The sequence below is a fragment of the Pseudophryne corroboree genome, chromosome 6 (assembly GCF_028390025.1).
Source record: "Pseudophryne corroboree isolate aPseCor3 chromosome 6, aPseCor3.hap2, whole genome shotgun sequence".
Lineage (NCBI taxonomy): Eukaryota > Metazoa > Chordata > Amphibia > Anura > Myobatrachidae > Pseudophryne > Pseudophryne corroboree.
Genome location: NC_086449.1, coordinates 142,164,056 through 142,176,754, shown reverse-complemented (window position 1 = coordinate 142,176,754; position 12,699 = coordinate 142,164,056). Strand labels below are relative to the sequence as shown.

The 12,699-nt window shown below is 49.5% G+C and overlaps 1 protein-coding gene across 17 annotated transcripts in view; it reads right to left on the bottom strand.

Annotated features, from left to right (window-relative positions):
- The window catches only part of CAMK2B (calcium/calmodulin dependent protein kinase II beta), a 197,303-nt gene that overhangs the window by 133,646 nt on the left and 50,958 nt on the right, over window positions 1-12,699 (bottom strand). The window contains exon 1 of one of the 17 annotated variants that reach the window (XM_063931943.1): window positions 12,506-12,585. The exons of the other annotated variants lie outside the window; for them this stretch is intronic. The gene's annotated coding sequence lies outside the window, so the exon portion shown is untranslated. Of the gene's footprint in view, window positions 1-12,505; window positions 12,586-12,699 lie in introns of those variants that run through there. 17 annotated transcript variants of the gene reach the window in all.

The following is a 12,699-nucleotide window of genomic DNA, read 5'->3' as shown; positions in this document are numbered from 1 at the left end:
TCTCATTTCTGCAAGGTGGAAATTAATAATATCTGCTCCTGATCCAGTTTCCTGCAGGATAAATGAAGATCCTCTGGGCTTTAATCCATTTCCTGCCAGGTAGAGGTAAAACATCTGCTAACTAGGCACAGTCAGGGACATATCATCTATCTCATACCCTTCCCTGGCACACAGGATAAGAGCACCTGTTTAACCCCTTGCTGGCCAGACAGCATGACAGGATGAAGCAGCGATTTGCACTGTTACCTTCTGATAGCCATGTGTCCCTTGTCAGTATTAGCTATCCCATTATAATGGCTGTCCTATCCCTAATAGGGTAAAATTGTGTGTCATATCTGTGCCCCCATTAAGGTCTTTGGGAGGTTTAGCAATTAGCACCCTTTGACGCACTCACTGGTCACTCATGCTCTCCCAGCATACATGCTCCATTCAACCTTTTCCACACAACAATAGCAGGGGAGGGGGGGGGGGGGGACGGACATATTTCAAATGTATATTTAGTGGCATGGGTATTTAAGGGTGTTTTGGCATGGGAAGGGTTAAGTCCAGCACACATGAGGCTGATTTCCCAGATTGAGATGAGTTGGGGGATGTAATGAGGAGGGGGCGCAGTGGGAATCAGCTGGGGGTGGGGGGAAGAGATGCGACAGAGCGGTCTCCATGGTAACCAGCACCACACAGTCAGCAGAGCACGCGCCAGCATGAGGAATATTTATAACCATAGATTCGATCTAACATTCGCAGCGAATGCCAGTGCTAACCTCTGCTATTCCTGTACTGACCTAGAATGCACAGCGCTGCCACTGCTCTTGCAGACCTGACCCACAAAGTGCTTTGTCACTTTCCCCGCAGCCAATTCCTCACTTTTGTTTAAAAACCATATATCTCGTTGTACTTCCCTACGGACCTGCAGTCATTATTGTTGTCGGACTGATCTATGAAAAGATCTCTTCTTAGTAACACCTGCAGACAACACTGGTGACCATGGTAACGGCCACTGCAGAGTCAGACACCCACCCGGGAAATATCCATCCTGCCCTGGTGCACTCATATAAGAGCCCCAAAGAACACAATTTATCCTGATACCTAACTGAAGCAACTTGCATGTTCCCAGACTCCACCCTTCATTTGGCTGTGGTTCCGTTCCTCTACCAGCATCCCTGTGTGTGGGCAGCAGCCCGTACATTCCACCATCTGTGCCTCGCACCATCTGTATAGAGCACAGGTGGGGTATGGGATAAAGGGATGCTCACAGTATTGCTCTTAGACAAGCCTAAGACGTTATACAAAAAAAAGGCATGTAATCTTATTGCATAACAATAAACCCCATGGTGAATCTGATGATGGTAATATAAAATATATAGTACAGTGACTAGATGCGCGCATTGGATTAGTGCTTAGACCAGTGTTTCCCAACCTCGGTCCTCAAGGCACACTAACAATCCAGGGACAGAATGCATCGCACATCCCGCCACTCATTGCAAGCATGGAGGCATTTAGTAACACATCATGCTTGGAAAAAATCGCAAAGGACAGCTCTCCCGGTAAGAGCTGTCCTCTGCAATACAAGGACTTCTGGGTTTATGTCCCTGGAGTCCTTTTGCGAATGTGTCGGATGACATGCGCATCGCAGGGGACACTGGGCGGGATTGCGCTGCAGGGGACACTGGGTGGGATCCCCCTCCCCTTCACTCAGCTACAAGAACATAAGGCTAGGTTTGCAGTCTGCATTCCAATTCATCCTATGGTATTTGATAGGCTTGAAGGTAGGGGATGTAGTTGGGATCCCAGCGCTCGGGATCCCGGCAGTCAGAGAATGCCGCCAGTGCCAGAATCCCGACACCTGTCAGAATACCGACCCTGGCATCCCAACAGGCGTTATCCCGGATGTAACTATCCCGGGGAAGTTAAGGTCAGGCTGTGGGGGGAAGATTAGGTTCAGACTGCGGGGGGGGGGGGGGGGGGGGGGGAGGTTAGGTTGTGGGAAGGGAGTGATAGGGTTAAGCTGCGGGGAGGGAAGGTTAGGTTGTGGGAAGGGAGGGATAGGGTTAGGCTGCGGGGAGGGGAGGTTGGGCTTAGGCTGCAGGAACTGAGGGTTATGGTCCATACACACTTAACGATATAATGAGCGACGTCGCTCATTATATCGTTAAATGTGTATGCCGCCAGCGACGACCGATGCGCGGCCCCGCGAGACGGCAACGATCGTCGCTGACGGCAACGATCGTCTAATGTGTATGGGCCTTTAGGTTCAGGTTGCAGGGAGGGAGGGTTAGGGGGAGGGACAGGATTAGACTTAGCTGCCTCCTGCACCCCTGTTGGTAATTAAAACAGTCGGGATGCCGGGGTTGGTATTATGACCACCGGTATCCCGACTGCTGGGATACCGTACCCAACACAGTTAGAACTCTGTACAGACAAAGAGCAAACTCGACAAAGACATTTTTAAGAGAGATATGGGGAAAACGAGGGAGAGACATGGGGAAAGAGAGACAGAGATAGACATGAGGAAAGAGAGAAAGAGAGACATTGAGAGACAGGCAGAGAGATTATTATTATTACTATTACAATGTATTTATAAGTCGCCACAAGTGTTTCGCAGCGCTGTACAAAGGACAGTACAGGGAGACAAAACTTAGCATTACAGTAAATAAATATAAAAAATAGAGTACAGGTAACAAAGAGCACTGCACATTCTCAAGACATAACACAGCTTAGATGTAAGTAGTGAGTGAGTGATCATTGTACTACTAGGAGCTGGTGGCCATAGATAGAGATCAGCATTTACCAGCAGGAGAAGATTTGGGTGGGGTGTATTCAAACTGAAATCTAAATTGCAGTGTAAAAATAAATCAGCCAGTATTTACCCTGCACAGAAACAAAATAACCCACCCAAATCTAACTCTCTCTGCACATGTTATATCTGCCCCCCCTGCAGTGCACATGGTTTTGCCCACCTGCTAACAAACTTGCTGCTGCGATCAACTCAGAATTACCCCCATAGAAAGGAAGAAAGGAAGATAGTGAATGCAAACAGTAAGGGAAGGGGGGGGGGGGGGGGTAATAGGATTATAATCACACACCTGCTATATCAGCAGCAGGTGATATGGGAAAAGAGAGAGAGACATGGGGAAAGAGAGCGAGGGAAAAGAGAGAGAGACAGATATGGGGAAAGAGAGAGAGAGACAGACATGGGGACATGGAAGAGACAGAGAGAGAGACATGGGGAAAGAGAGAAAGATACAGGGAAAGAGAGATACAGAGAGACATGGGGAAAAAGAGATATGAGTATATGCGGAAAGAGTGAGATACAGAGAGAGACATGGGAAGAGAGAGATATGGGGAAAAGGAGAGAGAGAGTTATAGAAAGGAAGATGCTGAATGCAAACAGTGATGGGGGGGTGGTAACAGGGTTATAATTATAGGCATCGCGCTTCGGGAGGTGGTAAGTGGGTCCCGCTTGCGGGACCCGGTCTTTATCGCGATCCGGCGCGGTCAGTGGGAGGCGGGCACGCTGGCGGTGGACACTGTGGCAGTACAGGCGATCCCACTAGATCACCAGGGCATGGGCGCAGGTCAGGTTTTCTCTCTAAACCAATTCTTATATCGCCCACAGTACCCGGTGGTTTTGCCAGCAGAGGCTTAGACCTGAAGCCCCTCCCCCAGCCCCAGGGCGCCATTTCTAGCAAGTGTTCCCGCCCTGGAGCTGCATATCTGTCTTTTCCTCACTCCCTGTCAGTGTCTGCGGCGCCATTACTCCTCAGCTCACTGTTCCTGGGACTGCTTGGGCAAATCCTCCTATGTAAAGCCGCCTGGTTGTCAGCGCTGTGCCTTTACATGACACTTAAGTATTCTACCTGCCTTTTTAGACAGTGATAGTTAAGAAAGAGTGCATTTAGTCAGGGTTATAGTACAATTACCCTGTGATATAGATCCAGTTCTTACTGTGTACTGTTATATCTATTGTTATATAGCTGTGTAAGCTAGTCCAGTGCAGTATAATGGTCAGTAATAACCTCTGCATTGTACAAACTGTGACTTTCTGTATGTGCATTTGATAGCTGAGTGGTGTCCATTTCGTGTCTTTCACTCAACCTGCTATCCCTATATTCCATAACCTGAGGGGGCTTGGTGCGTCAGGTGTTATCTAATATAGGATTTTCACAAAGATATACTGTATTACGTATTTTTCTCTGTGATTTAGTCACCATATCTCTCCTTTATCTCTGCTAGTGCTGACTACACTGCGCAGGGGTTTGGGTTTAGAGGTATAGAGCTGCTGATAATTGTACTGTGTTAACCTCATACTCATACCTCCCAACTTTGGCTGCCTTGAAAGAGGGACACACGCGCGGCGTGGCCTGTGAAAATGGGGCGGGGCTTCGCTGGAAGACCCGCGACCGCGAGCCACGCCCCCGATTTCGTCACTGAGGGGGCATGCCCAGCGTTCCGTGAGCCGCTGGCATACCCCCTCTCCCTCTGTCTACAATGAATAGACGCTGTGCGCATGCGCACAGCGTCTATTCACCGCTGCTCTGTGAAGCAGGGCAGCGAGAAACTGAGCCTCCCAACTGCCCCCCCCCCTACCGCGGGACACTACGGCCCGCGGGTGGGACAGCGGGACAGACCCCAAAAAACGGGACTGTCCCGCGAAAATCGGGACAGTTGGGAGGTATGCATACTGCAAGTTATATCATGCCTGCTTCTGAGGGTAACGGTTCTGGGGCTGAACACACTGCCGGTGTTGCTGAAGCCACGGGGCCATATGAGGAGAATATAACAGCTGTGAGCTCTGGTTATGGGGGCTCCTTGCCCCCCAGTGGGACTGTAGCAACGGAGGCACATACTGACCCACCATGGGCCGCTTTTTCCACGCTTCTGCATACGCTAGTTCATAAACTAACTCCCTCTATGGGACCCCCAATGCCGGTAGAACCGTTTGTGGTCCCTGCAGCTAACCCGCCGTGGGCGGACGATTTATCTGCTCAATTAAGGAAGTTGAACCAGTCCTTGACTACTAAAAAGTCTGACCAACGCTCGCCTAGGTCCAAGAGGTCCTGTAAGCGAGCGCTTATCTCCTCACAATCCACTGCTGTCACTGACACCTCGTCTGATGAAGACGGCACATATACTGACCCCTCAGGTTCTGACTCAGATACGGCTGGTGGGGAGGGTAGTTCACATGTGGATGTTCCTGATCTTTTGGAGGCTATTAAGTTAATTCTGCAGATTACGGATGATTCCGAGCCATCCGTCCCTCCTAAGAAACCAGATAGGTTCAAGCGTCAGAAGTTGGTTAAACAAGTTTTACCTCACTCTGACCACCTAGTGGATATACATCAGGAACCCTGGGAAAACCTGCGCACGAAGTTTGTGCCTCAAAAGAAGATGCTGGCTCGATATCCCCTCGCGCCAGAGCTGTCTAAAAATTGGGAAACGCCTCCTCCAGTGGACTCACATGTGGCTAGGATGGTGGTTTACTCAGCTCTACCTGTCACTACCGTCACGTCTCTAAAAGAGCCTACGGATAAACGTGTGGAGGGTTGTCTGAAAGCGATTTTCACCCTCACGGGTGCTGCACAAAGGCCCACTATTGCAGCTACATGGGCTGCAGAGGCTATTGAAGCTTGGGCCTTGGAGTTAGAAGCTGAAATCTCCTCTGACCATGCTAGACAATGCTTGTCATATATTGTCACAGCTTCTCGATATATTAAAGAGGCGGCTTCTGATGCCGGTATCCTAGCAGCTAAGGCCTCTACTACGTCAGTCCTGGCTCGCCGGATATTGTGGCTGAGATCCTGGTCTGTGGATCTGGATTCTAGAAAAACCCTGGAGGTACTCCCTTTCAAGGGAGATATTCTGTTTGGGGAGGGCTTAAATAAGATAGTGGCTGACTTGGCTACTGACAAAACTGCCTGTCTGCCTAATACCGCTCCTTCTGTGTCGAAGGCTAAAGGTACGTCCTTTCGCCCCTTTCGTCCTTCAGGTAAAGCAAAAGGTCAAGCATACCATAAGCAGGCCCGCACTTCCAAACCTGGTAAGCCGAAGCCCAAAAGAGCCTGGGCTGCCCGTCAGCCAGCAGCCAAGACCGATAAGCCTGCCGCATGACGGGGCGGGCCTCCCCCTGGGGGATCCCAGGGTGGGGGGCCGGCTTCTAGGGTATACCCAGGAATGGTTGTAGACCACTTCAGATGCCTGGGTACGGGAAGTTGTCATTCGAGGTTATGCCATAGCCTTCAAATACCGACCCCCTCATCGATTTTGCCAGACAGACGTCCTTTTGAACCAGACAAAGGCAAAAACTCTACACTCGGTGGTACAGACCCTCCTGGATACAGGAGTCGTAGTACAGGTGCCTCTTGCTCAGAGGGGCCGGGGGTACTATTCTCCGCTGTTTCTAGTCCCGAAACCGAATGGGTCCTCCCGGCCCATTCTCAACCTCAAGGCATTGAACGGGTTTGTGAAGGTTTCCAAGTTCCGTATGGAAACCCTTCGCTCTATAGTTCTGGCCTTGGAACCTGGGGACTACATGGTCTCCCTGGACATACAGGATGCTTACCTGCATATTCCTATATCAGTGTCACATCAACAATACCTGAGGTTCGCTATTGGCAACCTACATTACCAGTTTCGGGCGTTACCTTTTGGTTTAACAACGGCTCCGCGAGTCTTCACCAAAGTCATGGCGGTGATGACGGTGGTACTCCGCCGTCAAGGGGTCAGGATACTGCCGTATCTGGACGACTTGTTAATCCTGGCAAATTCCCCAGATCTTCTCCTACGTCATCTGGATATGACAGTCCGGTTTCTACAAGCCTATGGGTGTTTTATCAACTGGAAGAAATCCTCACTGGTCCCTGCTCGGAGCATGGTGCACCTGTTAGCGTTGTTGGACACTCACAACCAGAGGTCTCAGGAGAAAGTCCTGAAGCTTCAGGACAGGATTCGTGCTTCCTTTCTCGTCCGCAAATGTCGATACATTCGGCAATGCAGGTGCTGGGCCTAATGGTATCAGCATTCGACATGGTGGACTATGCTCAATTCCATTCTCGCCCCCTCCAGAGGCTGATTCTAGCCAAGTGGGACAGCCTGCCTCACCGGATCAGATCTCAAATGATCTTATTGACTCCGGAGGTCCGTCTGTCGCTACACTGGTGGCTCTGGGACCAACAATTGTGCAGGGGTCGTCCCTTCTGGATATCCAACTGGGTCCTGTTGACGACAGATGCCAGTCTAAGAGGTTGGGGCGCGGTGCTGGAGCAACACTCCCTTCAGGGTCGGTGGACCAAGGAGGAATCTCTCCTCTCGATCAACATTCTGGAATTGCGGGCGGTCTTCAATGCGTTGAACCCGGCCCAGCATTTAATTCAGAACCGTCCTGTTCAAGTACAGTCGGACAACGCCACCACAGTGGCTTACATAAATCATCAAGGCGGCACTCAAAGCCGTTTGGCAATGAAGGAAGTTTCACGGATTCTACGTTGGGCGGAACACCATCTACCGGCCATATCGGCAATATTCATTCCGGGAGTCCTGAATTGGGAAGCGGACTTCCTCAGTCGTCAGGACGTGCATGCCGGCAAGTGGGGCCTCCATCCAGAAGTGTTTCAACTCCTCGTGGAAAAGTGGGGTCTTCCAGACGTGGATCTGATGGCGTCTCGACACAATCACAAGGTTCCAGTCTTCGGAGCAAGGACAAGGGATCCTCAAGCAGCATTCGTGGATGCGCTGGCGGTGCCGTGGAAGTTTCGGCTGCCGTAAGTGTTCCCTCCGGTGTCACTCCTGCCCAGGGTAATTCGGAAGTTCAAGCAAGAAAAAGGAAATCTGCTTCTCATAGCTCCGGCGTGGCCCAGATGGCACTGGTTCTCAGACCTTCGGGGTCTATCGTCAGAGCGTCCAATTCTACTTCCACAACGCCCAGACCTCCTCGTTCAGGGCCCCTGTGTCTACCAGGACCTAGCCCGGCTGTCTTTGACGGCGTGGCTCTTGAAGCTTCCGTCTTGAGGGCTAAGGGTTTTTCTGAAGAGGTCATTAAAACTATGTTGCGGGCCCGGAAACCGGCTTCTGCTCGGATTTACCATAGGGTCTGGCATTCCTACTTTGTTTGGTGCGCATCTAACAATTATGATGCTTCCAAGTTTAGTACAGCCAAGCGTTTGGCTTTTCTGCAGCAAGGCCTAGAGTTGGGCCTGCGTCTGGCCTCCCTAAAGATTCATATTTCTGCCTTGTCGGTGTGATTTCAGAGAAAAATTGCGACTTTGCCTGATATTCATACTTTCACTCAGGGTGTGTTGCGTATCCAACCTCCCTATGTCCCGCCTGTGGCTCCTTGGGACTTGTCGGTGGTTTTGGAGGCGTTGCAGGAGCCTCGGTATGAACCCCTTGGTTCAGCTGACCTTAAGTGGCTTTCCCTTAAGGTGGTGTTCTTGCTGGCGATTGCCTCTGCTAGAAGAGTGTCGGATCTGGGTGCCTTGTCTTGTAGTTCCCCATATCTGATTTTTCACCGTGATCGGGCGGTTCTTAGGACTCGTCCCGGATATTTACCTAAGGTGGTTTCTTCGTTCCACCTTAATCAGGAGATTGTGTTTCCAGCCTTTGTATCTCCTGATTTGTCTCCCAAAGAGCGGTGTTTGGATGTGGTACGGGCTCTCCGTATCTATGTGAAGAGAACTGCTTCTATCCGAAAATCTGATTCTCTTTTTGTTTTGTTTGGATTTCACAAACGTGGCTGGCCTGCTCACAAGCAGACCCTGGCCAAATGGATTAGAATGGTGATTGCACATGCTTATGTGAAGGCTGGTCTCTCTGCTCCTGTTCACATTAAGGCCCATTCTACTCGGTCTGTTGGACCTTCTTGGGCGGCCCAACGTGGTGCGACCCTTGAACAATTGTGCAAGGCGGCTACGTGGTCTTCCTGGAACACGTTCATAAGGTTCTATGCCTTCGATACTGCCGCTTCCCAGGATGCTACCTTTGGACGCCGGGTTCTTGTGCCCGCTACAGTGCGTCCCCTCCCATAAGGAACTGCTTTAGGACATCCCCATTGTCCAATCCTTGTGGAGCCTAGTGTACCCCGCAGCAGAAAATGAGTTTTATGGTAAGACCTTACCTTTGTTAAAATTCTTTCTGCGAAGTACACTGGGCTCCACAAGGCGCCCACCCTGACGCACTTAGCTTCTTTGGGTTGGTATGGCATTAGCCGCTGACACTTCTCTTGTAATGAGAGTGTGGTGTATGTGGCTGCTAACTGTTGCCGTCTCTTTTCCTGCTACTGCATTGGGCTGGTTAACTAAAAACTGAGCTCCTGTGCTGGGAGGCGGGGTGATATAGGAGGCGGCGCTGTGCATTCTGGGAACAGTCAAAGCTTTGAGCCTGTTGGTGCCTCGGATCAAGATCCTACTCTACACCCCATTGTCCAATCCTTGTGGAGCCCAGTGTACCTCGCAGAAAGAGTTATAACAAAGGTAAGTTCTTACCATAAAACTCGTTATATCGGAGCACGCGTGCCTTAGGTGCATGGAAATATAACTATTACCATTCCCCTATCATAGTGCCCCCCTTTTATTTTCTTCTGGAACCGCCCCTGGTTATAATCACACACCTGCTATAGCCTCAGAAGGAGAATCATACACACACACACACACACACACACACACACACACACACACACACACACACACACACACACACACACACACACACACACTAGTGATGTGCACCGGACATTTTTCGGGTTTTGTGTTTTGGTTTTGGATTCAGTTCCGCGGCCGTGTTTTGGATTCGTACGCGTTTTGGCAAAACCTCCCTGAAAATTTTTTGTCGGATTCGGGTGTTTTTTTTACAAAAAACCCTCAAAAACAGCTTAAATCGTAGAATTTGGGGATAATTTTGATCCCATAACCTCAATAACCATAATTTCCACTCATTTCCAGTCTATTCTGAACACTGAACACCTCACAATATTATTTTTAGTCCTAAAATTTGCACCGAGGTCGCTGAATGACTAAGCTAAGCGACCCAAGTGGCCGACACAAACACCTGGCCCATCTAGGAGTGGCACTGCAGTGTCAGACAGGATGGCAGATTTAAAAAAATAGTCCCCAAACAGCACATGATGCAAAGAAAAAAAGAGGTGCACCAAGGTCGCTGTGCGACTAAGCTAAGCGACCCAAGTGGCCGACACAAACACCTGGCCCATCTAGGAGTGGCACTGCAGTGTCAGACAGGATGGCAGATTTAAAAAATAGTCCCCAAACAGCACATGATGCAAAGAAAAAAAGAGGTGCAATGAGGTAGCTGTGTGACTAAGCTAAGCGACACAAGTGGCCGACACAAACACCTGGCCCATCTAGGAGTGGCACTGCAGTTTTCTAACGAGAGGATGAGTGCTTCCATCCTCATGTGAATCTGAACCACTAGCCATGAACATAGGCCAGGGCCTTAGCCGTTCCTTGCCACTCCGTGTCGTAAATGGCATATTGGCAAGTTTACGCTTCTCATCAGACGCTTTTAATTTTGATTTTTGGGTCATTTTACTGAACTTTTGTTTTTTGGATTTTACATGCTCTCTACTATGACATTGGTTATCGGCCTTGGCAGACGACGATGGCATTTCAACGTCTCGGCCATGACTAGTGGCAGCAGCTTCAGCACGAGGTGGAAGTGGATCTTGATCTTTCCCTATTTTACCCTCCACATTTTTGTTCTCCATTTTTTAATGTGTGGAATTATATGCCAGTAATATATCAATAGCAATGGCCTACTATACCGTACTGCTATATATTATATACTGGTGGTCAGCAAAATTATGCACTGTCCTCCTACTACTGCGCACAACAACTAAAATGCACCACAGGTATGGATGGATAGTATACTTGACGACACAGAGGTAGGTAGAGCAGTGGACTACTGTACCGTACTGCTATATATTATATACTGGTGGTCAGCAAAATTATGCACTGTCCTCCTACTACTGCGCAAAACTTAAATGCACCACAGGTATGGATGGATAGTATACTTGACGACACAGAGGTAGGTAGAGCAGTAGACTACTGTACCATACTGCTATATATTATATACTGGTGGTCAGCAAAATTATGCACTGTCCTCCTACTACTGCGCACAACAACTAAAATGCACCACAGGTATGGATGGATAGTATACTTGACGACACAGAGGTAGGTAGAGCAGTGGACTACTGTACCGTACTGCTATATATTATATACTGGTGGTCAGCAAAATTATGCACTGTCCTCCTACTACTGCGCAAAACTTAAATGCACCACAGGTATGGATGGATAGTATACTTGACGACACGGATAGTATACTTGACGACACAGAGGTAGGTAGAGCAGTGGACTACTGTACCGTACTGCTATATATTATATACTGATGGTCAGCAAAATGATGCACTGTCCTCCTACTACTGCGCACAACAACTAAAATGCACCACAGGTATGGATGGATAGTATACTTGACGACACAGAGGTAGGTAGAGCAGTGGACTACTGTACCGTACTGCTATATATTATATACTGGTGGTCAGCAAAATGATGCACTGTCCTCCTACTACTGCGCACAACAACTAAAATGCACCACAGGTATGGATGGATAGTATACTTGACGACACAGAGGTAGGTAGAGCAGTGGACTACTGTACCGTACTGCTATATATTATATACTGGTGGTCAGCAAAATTATGCACTGTCCTCCTACTACTGCGCAAAACTTAAATGCACCACAGGTATGGATGGATAGTATACTTGACGACACAGAGGTAGGTAGAGCAGTAGACTACTGTACCATACTGCTATATATTATATACTGGTGGTCAGCAAAATTATGCACTGTCCTCCTACTACTGCGCACAACAACTAAAATGCACCACAGGTATGGATGGATAGTATACTTGACGACACAGAGGTAGGTAGAGCAGTGGACTACTGTACCGTACTGCTATATATTATATACTGGTGGTCAGCAAAATTATGCACTGTCCTCCTACTACTGCACACAACAACTAAAATGCGCCACAGGTATGGATCCACATGTATGGATGGATAGTATACTTGACGACACAGAGGTAGGTAGAGCAGTGGACTACTGTACTGTACTGCTATATGTTATATACTGGTGGTCAGCAAAATTATGCACTGTCCTCCTACTACTGCGCACAACAACTAAAATGCACCACAGGTATGGATGGATAGTATACTTGACGACACAGAGGTAGGTAGAGCAGTGGACTACTGTACCGTACTGCTATATATTATATACTGGTGGTCAGCAAAATTATGCACTGTCCTCCTACTACTGCGCAAAACTTAAATGCACCACAGGAATCGGGGGGGCCCTGCGTTGCCCCCTGCGGATTGCGGCCTACCTCCACCCCAGAAGCCGGGGCCTCGATTTTGGAGCTGTGCCGGCGTTTCCTGGGACCCGGTTCGGCGACCCTGCAGACTCTCCCACCCACCTGAAAGGCTCTCCCTGGCACTGGGGGACTCACCCACCGGGCGCTGATCCTCGCAGGAGACCAGGGACCGGACGATCGGCGGGAGGTAAGGGCCGAGAAGTGTCTGGCTGGCAGCCGGCGGCCATCTTGCGGTTGGCGCCGCCCGGCCTCTAGACTTTACCTGGCCGATTCCCGACCTCTCCAGGCGCCTGCCCTTCCTCCCCCGTCTCACACAACACTGCAAGCAA